Here is a 20,059-nt window from a genome sequence, read left to right on the forward strand (position 1 = left end):
TCTCTGGGCAATTTTGATCAAAGTACTTAACTTTGATCAAACTGACTAATATTGATGTGGTTCGTGGTCACTCGGCTAACAAGTTAACCTGCATTGCTAATGCCAGTCACCTTTTCTAATGGATTATTAAACCTGTTGTGCTCAGGCTCCTCCCATCAGGTTGAACTCAACCAATCAGATGATGTCTTTTCCAAAGCAGTTCTGCTTGTGAGAAATGTTTGCATCGCTAAAAGTCTGATTTTAGCTGATTGATTATTGCTCAATCAATACAATGAAACGGGAACATTATGTCTTGTCCTGTGAAAACATTTGAAACACGAAACATTTCATTGAACTTAATCTATTGTCATCATTTCGAGCACAACAACATCAACATGTTACATCTCCGTAGTGCAGCGAGAAGGTGCGGTAATCATGTATTTAAATATCCTGAGTGAGAAGGGGGACTGCGCCTTCCTCAATGAGCTGGGAATCCATTCACATAAGGAGCAAGGGTTTAATGTTTTTATTGTGCTAGTAAAAATGAGTTTTTTGTTGACTTATTTATATGGTCCATTGAAGTAGATGCGTTCAATTGTCCTCACAGAATGTGTGTGCCCCTCATTGATTTCCGTGGTTTAAAAGGACAAAATAGGATCTGTGTTTGAAGCCGAATGACCTGAGAAGGAACTTACTTATCGCCATCTCAGCAAAAAAAAAAAAAAAAAAAAGAAAAGTCCAGTTTGAATAAAGCCACTGTTTCCCATGGGCACCGATGTGTAAGATGCGCAGGCATGTCGTATCACGTCATGAAAGCTCCAAATGCTTTGGAGAGCTTGAGTCTGACACCCCTCCCCCCCCCCCCCCCCCCCGCGATGAGAGTTTGTGAAATATGGGGGTGTCTTTATGGCATCTCTACCATGCCTTTATCGTACTGCATCCGACCACAGATCTTTGTCATGGTAATGCTCTGATTCCGCTGCGCTGCTGGTTTCAGTCTGGGCCTGAGGGACTCGTTAGTTAGCTGCATGAATGAGGACGTCCCCCCCCCCCGCCCCCCCCCCCCCCCCGCCCCCCCCCCCCCCCCCCCTCATACTCAGACGGGTCTACAATACACAGGAGAGAGACGCACACCTGCTCCTTAACACAAGATGTACACCACATCACACACAAACTTTGTTTTCCCCCATCAACCCTGGGACACATGTGTGATCCTTGTCAAGCATGTCAAATGGTAATACTTTTCAATTGGAGAAGTTCCTTATGGACCAGGCAAGCCTAAATATGAAGAAGAACATGATTATTAAGAGGCCAACAAATCGTCACTTCACCAAATATCCATTGTTGCATGATTTGCTTAACTAACTATGTACTGGCTCTGTGGCACTCTGAGATTCTTGGACGAAGAGTGCCTTACAAATAGAATGCATTATTATTATTATTATAACTGTGAAGCAAACTTATACTAACTCCATATTAGATGGATAATACTGGATATTTTAGTTGATATCACAGTATATCACCACAAGGTCCCTGCAGCAGCTGCTCTGGAGCTTTCGATGGTATCACACCATCTACCACCAGCTGATGGAGTTGTCCTTGAAGGGTTTATTTAAAGAAGGACTTCTTAAGGAAGATCATGTGATGCAATCAAAAGGGCCAAAACAGCTACTGAAACAATGTTGTAGTGAGTAGCTGTTGTCAACGGCTACAGTTTCCCATGCGAAACATACATTTACGATCTCAACTGTAGAGATAAATATCTTAACGTCAGTACCTGGTGGCTGACAACATCTTATTTGGCCAATGATTAGATTATTATTAGAGGGTGGTCACAAAACTGTCTGAAACCACAAGTGCATCCTTGATTTAGCCGATGACGTCCATACGTTTTTCTTTTTTTTTTGCATATGATGCCTGCTGTTTAATCTAAAATAGGAACAATCGAATCAGACTGAGGTGTGCTCACACCTTGCCATAAGCAAGACTCCACTGCCAATCATTTGTAAACTTAACTACATATGTTTGTCATGCACCCGCTAGTTTTGGTGGAAATAGAGGTATAACAATGTCATTCAGTCCTTTGAACAATAGTCCATCATATACCTGGCGAATAGTAAATGTAGGAAGCCTAAATTCCATCTCTTCACTCTGACAGTCAGTTTGACTTCTTCCTGTTTCCCTGCCCCCCTGCTGGAGAGGCTCTTCTGGATAAAGGCTCTCTGTGTCTTAAAGGTCTCTGGTTTCCCTGAGCTCGTGGCAGATGCTGCATCCCAAATACGTCTTGTACACACAAGTCGAAAAAAACAGGCCCGGCAGGAGGGGTGAGAGACCACAGCCGATTATCCTCTCCTCTCTGTTTCTGACAGCCAGCAAACAGCATCTCCATCATAACCTTCAGGGGAGAAAACAAAAGGGGGTCTTATTTCCATTGCTGTGAATCACCTTACGAGACAAATGAATAATGAAGGATGCCAAGATGGCGGTAAAGTCAACTTGTTCATTGTGCACCCTCAACTTGAGATGACGTCTTACGTCTGGTGGACTGTTTTTCTCTAATTCGACGTGTCAAATTGATTTTCATTCTCATAGCGCTTCAGGAAATCTCTCCCATAAGAGACATTTTGATTCACGTGGGGCCTCTTCCTTTATTGCCCCGTGGCTTCCTGTGCTCAACAGAAAAGTGTGGACCTTGGGCAGTAAATCCTCTCTTCCTGGGAGCGGTTGAATCAGACGCGGTGCTGATGATGAGCCGAGCACCTCGGTCCCTAAATCCTCGTCTCACGCATGACTGTGATTTCCAGCATCCAGGCAGCCCAGCAGGGCCCGGGCAACCCAGCGGGGGAAGCCCATCAGCCTTTCATCCACTTTTCTTGGAAGCAACCTCTGTTGGTGATAAATGACTGTGTGCATTCTGAATGGTGCTTCTGGTTTGACCCTAAAAGGGGACCCCGTCTTTTTTTCTCCCATTTCTCATGAAGAGGGCTAATTACCACGCTCTGCAGAGGAGCCATTGAGGTCTTATTTAATTTGAAGGCAGCAGAGAGGTTGAGATAGCAGAGGAGGGGGGGGGGGGGGGGGGGGGGGGGAGAACAAGTCGGCAAAATGAATCTTGTTTTTTTTCTTCTTTCGGCACATGGGAATTGTGATCAAATTTACGCGGCCATTGGACGCTAATTTGGAATCACATTAATTTTGGAGACTCCCCTTTATCCTGCGTCCACCCCATTAATGCATGCGTTGTGGAAGGATAATGAGGGCTGCTGACAGGAAGATGAGCTTTCTTTCTTGCCACCGGTAGCTGCTTATTGCATCGCCGCATAGCTCAGCGTGCCAGCTGCTCTTTAACCACATCTTCTTCAGAACTGTGTGCAGGCTCTATGTGCAACCACCGTGAAATGGAGAGGGGAGATTTTTTGGCAAAATCGTTTCATTAGTACAGAGGGAACTGGAGTTTTGCTGAAAGCCGGGATCAGGTGTCGTGGTTTGACAACAATGTCTTCCTGGAAAAGTAGTACCTCGTCACTGCCAGCGCCCTTTAGATGAGGGGGGGGGGGGGGGGGGGGGGGGGGGGGGGGGGAATGCAGGCCTTCCTCGCTCATTAAGCAGCTAAAGACATTAATTAGCTCTCCGAGTGACCTGAAGAAACTATGGTTGAGTTTGTGCAGTTCTATTTTATTTTTTTACACTTAAACTGTCTGAGCTGTGTCTTGTCAGCTAACTGTGCTCCTAATACTATTATTATCATCATGATTATAATATACTATTACTGGGCTTATTACTGGGTGGGATTGTATTATTTCTGGTGGGACTGTGAGATACAGGACATCTTTAGTGGTATGATTAAGGAGTGACTGGGAACCCTTGCATCAGCACTGGCGTACTCAGGGGTTAAATAACTTGACCCCACAGGGGTCATTCTTTTCAATGCTCTCTCTCTCTCTCTCTCTCTCTCTCTTTCTCTCTCTCGTCAGCCATGGTTGCAGAAATTTTCAGTTTTCTTTCTTCTTTGCCTTTTTTTTTTAAAATCACTATTTGCACAAATTAAGGCTGGAGGAGGGTTGGGGAGTCTGAAAATGGAACTGTAACAAAAAGGGTTGTTGAGGATCGCTCCGGCAGAATACACTGAACTTCACACTAATGGAGTTATGACCCAAACCAAATAAATCAGGACTCTGCACACATCTCATGATGAATAAACCGGGTTTGCATTGACATTTCCCCTCACATGTAACACAGAAGGCACTTTACACTGGAGGAACTGGTATGGATTTTGTGATATTGCATGATGTGATATATGCGCTCGCAGAAAGGCACGTGAACATTCCTCCTAGAAGATATAATTGCTAATAGACTAAAGACAGGCAAATGATATATTTTATTCATGTTCATTATTTTCTGTATATTTATGTATTACTTTACGTTTTGGCTACATTGTCCTCGTTACATTAATTTGGATTTATTATATACACTTATATTTTATTTATTATTATTATTTTATTTTAAAAAGCGTACAAATGTGAAATAGACGTGTCGTTTATTAAAGAGTCAACAGTTTGTCCTCCACACGCGATGAGTGACCTTGTGGATTAGGGAGGAGGCTGAATGGCTGGTGTCTGCATGCGTGTGTGTGTGTGTGTGTGTGTGTTTATTGTCGAGACCGTGTGAGAGAGAGTGTGTGGGTGTGTGTACTGTACGTGCATGCACGCACTTGGAGGTTCAGTCGATTGGTTGATTATTTGGATGGCTTGAGAAAGACAAGAGGGAACGGACCAAAGAGGGCAGGATTTGGAGCGTAAAAAACTCTCTTTGTGAGACAGTCACCTGTACGCACGTCGGCTTTTGGTGCACCTGCACGTCGCGACATCTCCAAAGACATATTTATGCCGTAATAAAACTAGTCAATTACACATCGCATGTCTAAATAGACCATTTCAAATCATTTCAAACGCCAAGGAATGTGAGTAAATGTTGCTGTGATGGTATTTACACACAGAACATTTGGTGTTCTGCATCTCCAAGACAAATATTGTGACGTATTGAAACCGGGCATGATAGAATTTCACCATAGGGGTCCTTCCTTTGCTTTCCCCTGCCAAGACTGTATTATCTTCCCATTGCTCTCTATCAGTGTGTGTGTGTGTGTGTGTGTGTCTTGCAGCCTCTTTGTTTATGCATGGGCTGGAGTTGCAGTGGCTGGAACCGAGTTGAAAAGTAATCTGAGATGTTTTACAGTAATTAGTCGTCTTTGTTGCCTCTGTGGAGACTGCTGCACTGACTCTGAATGGGAAAAATGGGGCGGGGGGGGGGGATTGGGGGTGAATGTGTGAGTGGGTGGGTAGTAGCAGGGTGGGTGTGGGTCCCTTCTTTTGTAACCTGCACTTCTCTCCCTCGCCATCGCGAGAGTGAACGGACTGAGGCAGCTGTCACTTAACATGTGAATGTTCCGAGGGCGGCCCCGGGGGTCTTTAGAAAAACTCTCCCTTTTTTGCCCCCCCGACTCATCCCATTTTTCAAGCAGAAGCAGCATGGAGTTTCTGAGCCCCAGTCAAACCCAGAGGAGGGGCTTTGTTGGGTGAGAAGGGGCGAGAGAGTGAGGGGGAAAAAGCCTGGGGAAGGTAAAGGGGGCCGCCTCGCTGCCTGGTACAGGAGCAACCTGAGCAGCAGCAGCAGCAGCGGAGCCGGGGAGGATGCCACCGCCTTGCCGTTACATGGAACCGGCTCAATCTGACCTCCATGTGAAAACTGCTCTTGGCTGGGAACTGTGGGAGATCAACTGAGCCGTTGGAATACATTGTCTCCATCTGGGCGCGCTATCCCATCGGCGGCGGCGTTAACAAGGAAGGAATTCCTCTATCACAGCTCCCACAACAAAGGAGAAAGGGAGAGGAGCGGAGCTGGTGGGAGGAGAAGTGAAGTGAGGGAAGGGGAGGGGTGGGGTGCGCTGTGAGGGGAGAGGAGGACATTGTTTGCCTGTGACTGTGGGCAACGGAAAAAAAAGCATGAGTTATCAGGGCATGTGTGAGTGTGTTTAGAAAGTGTGTTTGTTTGTGGGCATGTGTGAATGAGTGGACTTGATTGAGGGTGCGTAGGAGGGAGCATGCGTGTGTGTGTGTGTGAGCGTTCATGTTTGGGATGTTGGAGCTGGGAGGCCGTTCAAAGGATGCTCAAACAAAGCTGGATTCTTTTTTTTTTCTCTCTCTCTTTTTTTTTGAATGGTGATTGAGGACTGGCTGGATTCCTTTACTCACGCTGGTTTGGCCTCAACTGTGCTTCTGGGTAAGTGTGGTTCACGTAAGCTTCAAACCGCCAAAACTGCCAGTAACCCAGGATTGGCTCAGAGAGAGAGAGAGAGAGAGAGAGAGAGAGAGAGTTTGGTTTTGGACTTTGTGCTTCAGGGAGCCATGTGACGGTGGATGAGTTGTGACTTTCTTCACTTATTCAAAGCAAATGCAAATTACAAGTGCGGCAGGCCATGCAATATTCCAGTAGAGGCAGTGTGAATGGGTCATTGTGATGTAAGTATATTTCACTCACTTTGTAAATAGTCTCTCAGCTGCTTGGATTTCATGAAAGGATTCAGAATTCTGATCCAACATCTTAAGAGTAGCTACTTTTTTCGGGAGCTACTCCTTGGTGCCAAAGCCATGCTGATTTGATCCTACGCAGTAGCTTTGTGTTGCATGTTTTGAGGACTGCCTTTGAGATGAACGCGTGACCTTGTACAATATCCACCCTGAGATGTTATGAGTCTCATGGGTGAATGCACAGCTGCCATCCTTGATTAGGGACCACTACCATTATTACTACTTCAGGACCTCCCTGGAAAGAGGCAGACACACACACACACAGTGACACAACATTATGCCGCTCCACTGTTGTGATTGATGATTATTGTTCCGCTTCTAATTACTAAACCCGCCCATTTGCTGCTTCTTGTGTCCTATTAATGGGTCGATTGATGCAATAAATGAGACGGACATCCGATCTTTTGTATCGCCGGTGAGGTGTTGTTCCAAAAAAAAAACATTACCCGTGTTGAGATTGAGATAAGAATTGGGCATGCAATGTGAAACTGAGGTATTTGCAAACAACAGTGGTTGTGTTGTTTCTCGTGTGTAGTTTGCGCGTGGAACCCCCCTCGCACTATGGTTAGAATCTAATTCATCAGGAAATGGTCCGTGGTCATGTATCATAAATCACTGTTGAGAGCAGAGAAAGAACCGGTCAGAATTAAGGGCCATTCCCAAATAGGTTAAGTAATGGGATGGGGAGGTCATCCGCAATATGAGTTATATGGTAGAGTGGTTCCCTGGTTCTCTTTCTAGTAACATTATCCTAGAGAGCGAGAGGTGCATATCAGATACAGGCTCGAGGCATTGGTTTGCTTTGGTCGTAGAATAATGTAGGTCATTGTACTCTTATAGTATTTTATAGGAGGGCTACAAAAATGATTCATGTGAATATTAGAAACAAAATGTATGTCAGCGTCTGTGGCCCAGTCTAGACTAGATAGAATAAAACAAGATATCTGCGTATTCATTTTAATAACATATTCCTAGTACTACTCAGTATATCCTCACATACTCTGTGTTGCTGCGAGAGCACGGTGAAGGTGATATTTAGGATACGACCACACATGCACGCTGCAGTAACCAGACACACCCTCTGCCTTGAATTGTTAACCCTTATGAACACGGCCACAGACGCACTCTGTGCCCTCCTCTGGAGACCGCTGGGCAGTGATCTGAGCTAACTGGGTAATCATTGATCTCAAGGCCGGGTCTTTGTCTGGGCACCTCTCTCTGATCTGACTGTGTTCTCCCCTGTGGATCCACTGACTGCATCATCTGCTCTGCGGAGACTTGCATGATGTTGGTAATCACTTGCCTAATGCACATTGAGCCAGCATATCAAACTAGGTCATTTCCAGATTCTCATTTAGTTAAAAGCCGTGATGTATCTTAATTATGATTGTCTTGGGGGACACATGCAAATGAGAATTGATAAAGATTTGACGTGGATATTGACAGGAGCGCAAAGTTCTCCTCTGATGCTGACCGCCTTTGTGTCTAACCTCTGGTAAAGATAAGAAAGATGCATATTCAGCATACTCTTGTCAGTCTACAGCATGACTGTAACATAGTTACCATCCAGCATCATAAATCCACCTCTTCTGCTTTTTTTTTCAAACCAGAAAAAGAATAAATCCCTCTCAGTAGTTGGTGTAGCCAACTTCCAAATTTCCCCTTTGTTGACCCATATTGCCCCCCCCCCCCACACACACAGATCTTTAGTCACCATGCATGACCTGAGGTGACCTGTATAATTCTGAATTGACCAGTCCAACCCCGCCTGCAGAGAAAGGACCCTGTCTCGACAGGAACCTTGTGATCTCCTGATGGGCTCACCTCAGATCCTCTAGACCAAGATAATTACATTCCCCTTTAACCCTGCAGTCAAAACAATGAAGGCACTGAGCTGACGGGGAAGCAGACGGGCTGACACAGTTTGAAAATATCACAGCCAATGAGTGACTTTTTGGAAATATACTAATTCAGGTCAAACAATATGTTGACGATATCAAAATGGTCATTCAGTCATGTGTGGTTGATTGGTACTGTTTTCCTAACTACCCCCCACTGCCCCCAATCCACTCGGTGTTCCTAATCCCCCGTCTTATTGTCGCCCCTGTGAAATGAGGCGATGTATGCGTTTTTTATGGCTGTCATATTTTATTATTGATCAGATACTCAACGGGTTTCCCAGGACTGGTCCAGGCGGAGCTAGAGAAAGAGCTGGCCGCCTGCCACCGGTTCGGCGTGCCAGGCTCGACAGTGGGATCCTCGACAAGCCTGTCACATTGATTTCTAAGCCCAGAATATTTTGGTTGGTGATGTGAGATAGATGGGGAGCATGTGTGTATGTGGTCTCAAGGAAGACAAAGAAAGGGACAGCACATATCCAGGCCAAGTATCTCTGTGGTCTTTCAGTGCCAAGAAAAGGGCAACATTGGCACAGATATGAAGCATTTAAAGGATGCGAGAGACTTGTTCATTTTGTCTCATGGCAGTTTTCTGAAGACGTTAGCTGTGGCAAGCAGTACTTAGTGACTTTAGAGCAGGGAAGTTGTGCTTTTAAAGAAACAAGATCAGCGGTATGTTTTTCTTTGATTTACACAATGAGCACTTGTTCACTGTATGATGACCCAGAGCCCCCTTGTCTTATTTTAGGTAGCTGAAGGATCTTCCGCATGCATGGCCCAGAGGCCTTCCCTTACCTATTACCTCACTAGCCTGTGGGCTGAAGGATTATGGGTAACCTCATCAGCCGGCCCAGCTGCCTCGGCCAGAAGTCCAAGCATCTGAGGTCAGACCAGGACTTCCTGAAGGAGTGCTACCAACGACGAAGAGAGCGGCAGCCCCCGGAGCAACATGGGGAGGCCAAACTAGAGGTGGCGGTCAAAGACGGAGCAGGAGAGGATGTACACAAGGAAGGAGAGGTGGAGAGCGACAAGGAGGCCCAGGAAATTGATTATATGAGGGAGGAGGGGGCTCATACTCCCATTTCGGACAAACCCCTCCGCAGCTCTCCCACCTCCACAATCAGGAGCAGCAGTACGCTGGACAATGCCTGGCACAGCAGCCCTTCTTCGATAAAAACATCCCGAAATGGGACACTAACAAGAAGGACCGTCCCTCCGGAGTATACCCGTTCCCCTTTGGCTCACCCGGACAGGACGTCTGCTGAGAGGAGGGCCAGCCTCCAGAGGAGAGACTCCAGAGAAGGGAGCCCCTGGTCCTGGAAGACTCTGGCGTCACGCGAGGTCACAGAGGTGACGGAGGTGACGGAGACGGTCGTGACCGAAATTCTGGAAGTGACAGAGTATCCGTCTGGAGATAAAGGAGGGGATCCCATTGTCACCAGAACCGTTAGAGTCCTGAATGGTGTCGCAGAGGAACTCGCTGAGGTTGATAACAAAAAAAAATACAATTTCAAACACAAAAAATCTCACCTGTGTTCCATTTCATCCTTCCTTCTTCTCATCTGGACTTAATAATATCACCTATTATCACCTTGGCTCTTTCTTTAACATTAATGTTTTGTCTCTTCAACATCGGGGTGGGTCTTTTTAAAACATATATTTTGTCAATTGAAACAATATGTCCGCTTTCTTTATTTTCAAGCTCCAAAGTGATGGACACTCAAGCTCAGATCAGGATTCCAGCCTGGATAGATGGAGGGTATGTTTTACCCTTAACTCTTTTCTCCTTGTGTCACACTAGTACAACCTATCATGCTTCTTGCTGTCAGTATTTTCAATAAGCTAATAATTTGTTATGGACTCTCTCTCAAGGGAACACGATCTCCGTTGGCTCTGAGGGACATGTCAACAGATTCTGAGACATTTCTCCAAAATCTGGAATCTTTGCTCACATGGGTCAGTGAGATAGAGGAGCTCACAGCCAATCAGAAACCCCCATCCTCGGAGGTCAAAGTGGTGAAAGCACAGCTCCAAGAACAAAAGGTCTGTTATCACCAATGTCGCGTCAACTCATTTTCTTGTTACAGAAAAACATCTTTGAAGTACACTCAGAGTGTGAATACACCTGAAAGGTTTACCTACAAAAAGGTGTGCCGAGGTCATGAAAAAATGCCTTTACAACATGAATTTGGTTATATTCGGTGGTGAATGGGTGGTGTTCGTAGCCACAATGAGTTTCACTGAGTCGTTGTGAACATTTCATGGGGGTATGAAAAAAGCAGGGAAGTCTCTCACCTTTCAGCTGTAATCTCACCCATTGTAAGCCTTTTGGATGAGGTGAAACCTGCCTGACTCTTGACAATGTAGGCTTGACACACGAGACAGGGCTTCCTTCACACTGACCCAAAGGCTGAATAAACAAGAATGGGGCATTCATGAATGTTAATTCTTACTGGAAGCAATGCCATTTCCCTGAAATGAAACCTCAAGTATAACACAAACATCTTCCATGATACTGAGAACTGATTTGATTCGATACAGAAGGAGGGCTTCGAAATGATTGTCCTTATTCTTGAATCGTCTGTCTGTCTGGAAATGGGAGTAAATATTATTCCTCCATCTGTAATGTTCTTTTACAGCTACTGCAGCGCCTCCTAACAGATCGAAGGCGTGGTATGGACTCCATGATGTTGGAGGGCCCTCGAATTGTTGAGGCCCACCCAGGAGAGGAGGGGGAGCAGGAAAAAGTCAAGCTCGCCACTCTCAAACAGAAGTGGGAGGCCTTGCAGCTCGGGGCGGAGAAAAGGTCAGCTTGCCTTTACTGGCAATGCCACACTCACATGTTGGCAAGGCCTACTGCATGAATCACATAACCATCATTGTAACAAGGTGCCATCATTGTAACATTATCCAGAAGTACAATCTCATGACCTTTGACAGCTTTGTGTGTCTTGCTAGTTTAGTGCACAGGTTGATCAGTGATCTGGCTCCTCCATTAAAAGAGTGCATATCACGGTGGTCAAATAATAAATCACCACCAACGGAGGTGATTTACTGAGTTTGGCAGGTCAGCCTCCTCTTCTGGAGGCGTTCATTACTAAATTATAGAAGAGAGTGCTGCAACCTTACTAATTTAAAATTCAAGACGAAATAATGGCTCAAATCAACTCGCATGAACACAAATACTTGATGTGTTTAATGTGGTGAAAGCTTCTGGTTGTTGTTGTTGTTGTGCTGCCTTAATGATGTTGTTGTGTTGCTGCTGATGTTGTTACTGCACAGTGAATATATACTGTCTTGTAATTGTGTTTCGTACCACAGCTTTAATTTTCTGAACAGAGATGTTGTTTTATGTTTCCTGCCCAGGAACTGCAGCTAGTTAGCTTCTAGCTAGCTTCTAGCTAACTAGCTGTGCACTGTCCCTGTTAAATAAACACATGAATGACACACTTGGTAACATTTCGTTGTTGGTAGGAGAGCGTGGCTGGAGCTCATTCTGCCCAGGGCCAAGCTCTTCCAGGAAGGAGTAGACAGCCTGCAGCATTGGCTCATATCAGTGGAACAGGCTCTAGCTGAACTACGCAATGCAGAGAGAGTGATGCTGCACGTCTCAGAGGCCACAGACAGGGCCAAGGTTGGAAATCTACCATGTATGGTTCAACTGCATGTGCAGTATAGTAAGTGTGGATTGTGCTGTTTGGGTAAATAATTATAACTTGTTACTTTCTTTTAGGCTGTTGTCGAAGAGATTCAAGTCAAAACTGCTGAGCTAGGGAAAATACAAAAGTCGGGACATGTTCTGATGGAAGCAATTTCAGGTAATATTTACTGCCTATGGCAAAATCTAATGGGCCTAGTATGGTCATTGAGGTTATACAAATACACTTGTTTTTCTTCTTCTAAAACAACCAGAAACATAAGCACACCATTTCACTACAAAATGTCAAAATATATTGATAATAATATTAACACACACTCCTGCTTTTGGTTTTGTGTGAAATCTGATTAAAATGTCAAAACAGTAGGCTACAACCAATCCTGATCAAATCTCCAGCAGATCTGGTAGTAAACCAATGCAATATGTCCAAATGTTGGCGGTTTGTCCTCCGTTTCAGAGGAGGAAGCCCAGCAGGTGCAGGAGAAGATGGATGCTCTGCGTATCCGCTGCTCTGTGTTGAGTCTAAGCAGTCTGGATGTGCTGCAGAGGCTGGAGCAGGCCCTGGAGGCCTCCAGCCGCTGTACCTCCAGCCAGGAGGACCTCCACCTGTGGCTGGGCCGCATCGAGAGGGAGCTGCTGGGGGCAGCAGGAGCGCAGACACACGCTGGAGATGCAGTACTATGTGCCGCTGAGAGACAGAGGGTAATGTAATCCCACACTAGTGTGCATTGAACACAGATGATTCTGCAGTGTTGTTCATTCAATGGAGCTGAAGCTCGAAAGGGGCGCTTGATGTCGCAAAACTACGTCACGCCAAACTTAACTTAATAAATATATATATATATAAAAATGGGGTAGGTTATTATTAAGTGTATACTTCTCCCTCCTCCTTGTAGAACATATAATATACATTTATGTAGATTTTGCTGTATTATGTTTACTGCTCATTGCATTTGTTACTGTTGTTTGATTTTCTTATTATTTATTACATGTTCAAAGATAAATATATGCAAAGGATTGCTAGATACTTAGCTTGCTATAAAAGGTATATTCAATGGAACATTGTTGACTAGTGAAGTTAACAAGTTACTAAACGCTCCAAACTAGTAGATGTGTCTCTTTTTTTATTATGCGATGGCGAAATGGGACGCAGTCGCATGAATTGTCTGGTGCCCGCTTTTATTGTTCTTTTGTAATTCAGCTGCAAACCATCTAATGTTAACACGGCAAAAATGTTGACATGCCATGAGGTGTAATGAATGTAAATACAGGGAGTGTGATAGTCCTGTCTTTTTTTAACTAGAAACTGTCAGTATTTGTTGCCAAGTAGTATTAGATTTTAGAAATGTTAGGATGATATATATTATGACATTCTGTTATATGTTATTATTGCTATACTAACATACAGTATATGCTAATCAGCTGGAACAGGCAGTGGTGAAGGAGATGGCTTGGTTCAGAGACACAGCGCTGAGTCTTGAAAAGCTGAAGACCATTCATCTCTATCCAGAGCTCATAGCAGAACAACTCTATGAACAGAAGGTTGGGAAATTATACACATATCTGTCTAACTAATAAACTGTATTTTCCCACTTTAAGTTTAAAAAATGTATTTCAATGATGTTTAGTCAGTGAATTGAATGTCTTATCTCCTGAATAGATTCTGTCAGTGGAGATTCTCCAACACAGGTTCAACATTGAGAAGATGGTGAAGATCGCTGAAATCCTGCTGACGTACAGCGATGAAGGAGATACATGCGATTTGCAGGTGTTTGGCTCAACTCATTTCTATTTAACTCACATTTACTGAAAATGTGAACAAATGGTAACGTTAAGGTGTGTATATTTGACATGTGCATATTTCGTCTGCCCCCTCTCCCACGCAGACCCCACTCGAGGCCTTACAGGAACAATGCAACACCACCACCGCCACCAATTCCCACGTGGTCCTGCAGCTTGAGCACGCTCAGTCGCTTCTTCTCCAGTTCTCTGAGGGCATCGGTGAGGTTTCGCCCTGGCTTGAAGAAACTCAAACCCTAATTGGCCAGCTTTCCATGAGCACAATTAGCTATGAGGCATTTCGGGAACAACAGGACCTTTTACAGGTAGAAGAAAGCCGCCCCTCCACATTAGAATGACAGCTTTTCTCTCTTTTGTCGTAATACCTTTCTTTGGCCAGTTCGACAAAGAAGTCCTTTTATGCTTCACAGTCCTCCTGTCGGTGAATGAGCTGATCTGTTCAAGTACTGTTCATTAATGTCATCTCCTTCCCAAGAGGGTGACTTTTCCACCTGTGCACGATAATGGCATTTCAGTTTTATCCAACTTCCTCTATCCATTTAAGGGACTAAACTCAAATCAGGTTCTTTCTGAAAAGAAAAGTATGCTCTATATAACGAAATTACACCTTTGCTTTGTATGTTTTCTCTCCTAAGGGTCTGAGGGAGTCCATAGCAGAGCACAGACCCTTGATTGCACGATTATGCTCTCTGGCGAAGCGCTTGTCAGAACTGAACCCCATTCAGGGGGATGAGTTCTGTCGAAAGGCGACCGAGGCCGAGGAGCAGCACAGAACCATCAGAGACCGGGTCAGGGAGACCGCTAGTATACTCGAGGAATCATTGCCTCGATTCACGCAGGTAGGACTGCTGGGTTCATGCAACAAAACAAAAAAAACGACTACTTTTTGCAATGTAATCCACAATCACAGAACATATCTTTTCTTGCATCTCCAGCTGAATGAGAGGATGACCCTCATCAGAGAGAGTCTTGACCGTCTGCGCAGTCGCATACAGACTCACACCTCTCTTCAAGGCCTCACCCCAAGGATCCAGGAGCAGCTGCAGGACAACAAGCACACCCGGGCCGAGCTGTCCAAGCTGGAGCTGGACCTTGGCAGTGTGAAGACACAGGCAGATGAACTGCTGGCCAACACGCAGGCAGCTGGTGATGGATCCGTCGGAACGGGTAGCAATCTTCTCAGTAATTATATTGTTTGTATACACATGGGAGGTTGTCCTAGTACACATGGGCCTTCAAGTAGTTTGAAGCAATATCCCTGTTATTTCCTTGTGGTCGTAGCAATCCAAGAGCGTGTGTCCAGCCTGTCCCAGCTGTGGGATGAGACGCACGCTCAGGCCCAGGAGAGGGAAAGCTGGCTGCTTAAACTCTTGGATCTGGCCTTGAAGTTCTGGAGTGACATCAGCGATGTCGCGGCCGCTCTCGGTGATGCTCAACAGGCAGTCTTGGATCTCAATGCTAGTCGGACAGACTCGGAAACAATCCGCCAGAGCCTTGAAACCATGCAGGTTTGTCTGGAAGCTCTCAAAGGAATCACGTGTGAGAAGGCCTCACTGTTCAATAAAAGACACAATATAACTTGGTTCTATCTTTTCAACTCGTAGACTCTCAGAGAGGATATTGACAGTTTGCAGGGAGATCTGGACACCCTGGGTGTGTTGGGAATGGATCTGATGTCATCGTGTGGCGATATCGACAAACCAGATGTCACAAAGAGCCTGGACGAAGTATGAAATACGTGTGAATACAAATAAGTTTGGACTCATGATGTTATGTTGACTAACTTAAGACCTTGTCTCTTCGCTGTCCTGAAGCTTTATTGCACGTGGAACAACTTGAGCAAACTGTGGAACGAAAGTCACAAAAAGCTGGAGGAGTCCTTGCAGATGGCACTACACTATCAGGACACTATGCAGGTGTGTATCTTCATACTTTACACTAACACATATTTCACGGTCAGTATCTAGTCATATTAAACGGGACGCTTTGGCCACCCATGCCTCACCCAGGCAGTGCTGTGGCATCCTGCCAAGGACATAGCTAGTCTTTTATTCTGTTACAATAGCAACATTCAGACTCTTACTCCCTGTAGCTTTATATTCTAGCGGCTGACGGATCGTGTGGCCCTCTGCCAAAGGCAAATGAGTTTAATGGTGCAAACTGCGTCAATGTGAAATATATGCAGCTGTATTTACCGATATGGGTTACATGTTTTGTTGAGAAAAATGTCTTCGATCACACAACATGGCAGGAATTCGGGGCTACATTATATCAGTCATTGTGCTTTATTGCTATTGTCCTGCTAATAGGGTCTTTTTGAGTGGTTGAAGTCAGCTGAGCTGAGGTCTACTGAAGAGTTCATGGTAGGAACTGACCTGGAATCCGTCAAAGAGCAGCTACGTGATCTCAAGGTGAGTTCCAATGTAACCAGCAATGATCAAAGTTCTTTCTCATTTATATATACAGTAGTATTTATAGTGTATTTGTTCTCATATGCTACAAAGACAGTGCTTTTGCCTTTGTGTGTGTGTATTTTATGAAAACAGAAAACATATGTGATGATAATAGCTAATTTCCAACCATATGTTGTGTCTTTAATCTTTCTCTCAGGAGTTTAAGCGAGAACTTTACCAGAAGAAAATAGAGATAGAAAGCCTGAACCATCGCTTCGTGTGCCGGCTGTCTCCAGGCTCGGAGCGTCCGGGCTCCGTCTCACCGCTGTGCGACTTCAGGCAGCGCTGGGACAACTTGGAGTCAGAGACAGTCAGCAGACAGGTGAGAATATGCAATCCGATATCATTATGTGATATTGATATTACCACGCACCTATAATCCATTATAAGCACAATGTCATCATGCTATCCACTACGTTGTTTGTCATTTCAACAGCAGACAGTTAACCCTGTAGAAACTACATTCAGCTAAAAATGTTTTTGGAAATATATATATTTCTCTTTTTCCTGTGGTGACATCAGCATCAGCTGGAGTGTGCTCTGCTGGGTCTGGGTCAGTTCCAGAACACACTGGATGAGCTGCACACGTGGCTCTCCCGAACAGCTGAGCAACTGCAGGGCAGCCGGCCAATCAGCATCGACCTGCAGGCCTGTGAAATAGAGCTGGCCAAACACAAGGTTGGTGGCGGCCTAAATACTATGCTCTAAGTATAACAGAGCTCCTTCATACGTTACCAACAATACACACTGATGGAATCGTCTGACAACATTGCACGTCTTCTTCAAAACTCTTCTGGTCTCCTCAAAAGCAATACCTTTGAATCCCACTCGTCCCCTTTTGCTTCTTCCTCCTACAAGGTGTTGCGTAATGACGTCATGTCCCACGTTCGCACCGTGAAGTCCCTGAACCAGGCAGGCAGGGGCCTGCTGGAGGTCGGTTCCGGGGACAGCCCGCATGGTCTGCAGTCACAGCTGGAGCAACTCAATGACAGCTGGGAGTTTGTCCGCTGTGAGACTGAACGCAGGCAGCTGGAGTTAGAGAACAGACTGAGTCAGGTGAAGAGAGGAAAAAACAAATGTTATTTTATTAAGCCTAACATAAGTCACGTAATCATGTAGTATAGAACAACAATAACTACATATATGTATCAATGACATTGTTACGCTCTTTATGCAGATTATGCTTTTTATGTGTTGTTTTTTTATCTTGCGCCCTCTTGTGGTGATTGTAAAAGTTACATGAAAATGTGTCGAGGCAAATCCGATTTAAATTGGGGGCTTTTATTTTGAAATGTAATCCGTATCTACAAATAGAAATGCTTTCTAATAACAAAATACTATTTTATCAGTTTGCAGTCATTGCTCCACTCATCTAAATCAAATATAATACAAAGGTTCATGACCTTTTAATTGAGACTTTGCATTCATTCTGTGGTTATGTTTTTCTGCAGGTACAAGATGTTACAATGGAGATTCAGGATCTCCTGCAGTGGCTGGAGAACACAGATCTGAGACTGTCCTCCTCCAAAACCGTATGGGGTATGCCGGACTCCGCCAGTGAAAGGCTCAGTGCGCATTTGGTAAAACAGACTTTTGACTGTACAAATAAAGAGATACACAAGAAATACCCAGTAAGAAAATTAAATAAAAATGGTATTCTTCTTACCCAAAAAAAGGAGTTGTGCAACGAGATGGAGTCAAAGCTCCACGCCTACACAGATGTGAAGAACGCCATCCACAGGATGCTGGAGAGCAGCTACGTCGTGCGGGGATCAAGCACCGAGCACAGCTTATCAATTCTTGAACAGAAATGGGCATCCGTCCACGGCAAAGTCCAGGAGCGAAAGGTTATTCAACGCTTCCGCATGTCATCCGTTGGATTTACTACTAAATTGAGTGTATCATTGAATACGATTGTCGCGCTGTTCCCACAGGCACGGCTTACAGAAGGACTGAGTCTGGCCAAGGAGTTCCACAGCAACGTCCAGGAACTTCTCACTAAAATGAGCAAGTGTGAAGAGTCGATTGGGTTTCTTCCTGCTCCGAGCTTTGCTCTGGATCGAGTTTGTACTCAACTGCAGGAACACAGAGTAGGTCTTTTTACATCTGCTGTCGTCGTTCTACGTCCGCTCCAGATCCTCCAGAGTATACGTGTTTGTGAGTATTAGTTTTGCTTCACAACATACCTTTTATTTGCACAGACACTGGTGAATGAGGTGAACGGTTACGGTGAGAAGAAGACCACCATGGAGGGCACAGCCCGCAGACTAATAGAACTGAGCAGGAAGGAAGACTGCGATGTCATTCATAACCTAATCATGACCGTCCAGGATCGCCACAAAAAGCTCCAGCAGCGTGCTTCAGAGAGAGGAAGAGCGCTGGAGGAGGTCAAAAAGAGTGCCAGACAGGTATCCCGCTATAGAAGCTCCGATAGAAAATGGCTGACCTTCTCCGTCTCTCTCACAACCATTCACTTGTGCTTCTGTTTAATATCGGTCTGTGTTTCTCATTCTTCAGTTTAATGAGTCGTGGCGCCTGCTAGTGGACTGGATGACGGAGGTAGAGCAGATATTGGACACGCATAAAGAGATTGCTGTGACCCACGAGGAGATCAAACAACAGCTGACCGAGCAGAAGGTGCGGTAGGCATCGAAAATGAATACGATTTGGTTATGTGCGATATGTTCACGAATGCCTTCGCCGATCTCTTATTTCGCCATCAGGGGTTCCAGAAACTGCTTCGGTCAAAGAGGCCCATGTACGAGGCGACATCAAAGAGTGGACGCTGCCTTCACGAAAGAGCTCAAACCGGCCACGACAGACAACATCTGGAGAATCTCATGGCTGAGCTCAAGGACACCTGGGACACCATTAGTGGCAAGTCTATGGAAAGGTATGGCTCCGTCTCCTCCGATGGCACATTCAGTAAATAAAGAAAAATCCTGATATCCCGATATTGTGGTTCGCTTCTCTCAGACAACACAAGCTGGAGGAAGCGCTGCTGTTCTCGGGCAGATTCACCGATGCCCTCCAGGCACTGAACGACTGGCTGTACAGAGCCGAGCCCCAACTAGCCGAGGACGTCCCTGTTGGTGGAGACAAAGACTTGGTCAACAACCTGATCGACAAACACAAGGTACAGCACCCGGCGTGCATTTTAACGTGTGGCCCTCAATAATCGACAATGCTAAACAGATTGTCATGAAAACAGCAGAGTTACGTGTCATAGCTACAATAAAAACAACGGGGTCCATGCTAACGTGTGTAGAATGTGAAAGTAACCTTGGTATAACCTCTGTCGGTGAATACGGTGGATTGAATGGTGGTCTAATTAGTTTAAAGTGACTATTCCATTAAGCTGGTAATGATTTCTTGATATTAAGTTGCCAAATTACTGTCATTGCATGGCATATTTTGAGGTAGTTTCTCCGTCTTCCTTTCCTCAGGCCTTCCAGAAGGAGTTAGGGAAGCGGGCCGGATGCATCCGGACCCTGAAGCGCTCCGTGAGGGATCTGACCAGGAGCAGCACAGCCGACGCCCACTGGCTGCAGGTGCAGATGGACGAGCTGGAGGGCCGCTGGGAGGCCGTGTGCAAGCTGTCCGTCAGCAAGCAAGACCGACTGGAGGCGGCACTTCAGCAGGTAGTTCTCACAGATCATCAAGGTGAACGATGACGGAGCTTTT

Source organism: Cyclopterus lumpus, chromosome 25 (assembly GCF_009769545.1).
Source record: "Cyclopterus lumpus isolate fCycLum1 chromosome 25, fCycLum1.pri, whole genome shotgun sequence".
Classification (NCBI taxonomy): domain Eukaryota; kingdom Metazoa; phylum Chordata; class Actinopteri; order Perciformes; family Cyclopteridae; genus Cyclopterus; species Cyclopterus lumpus.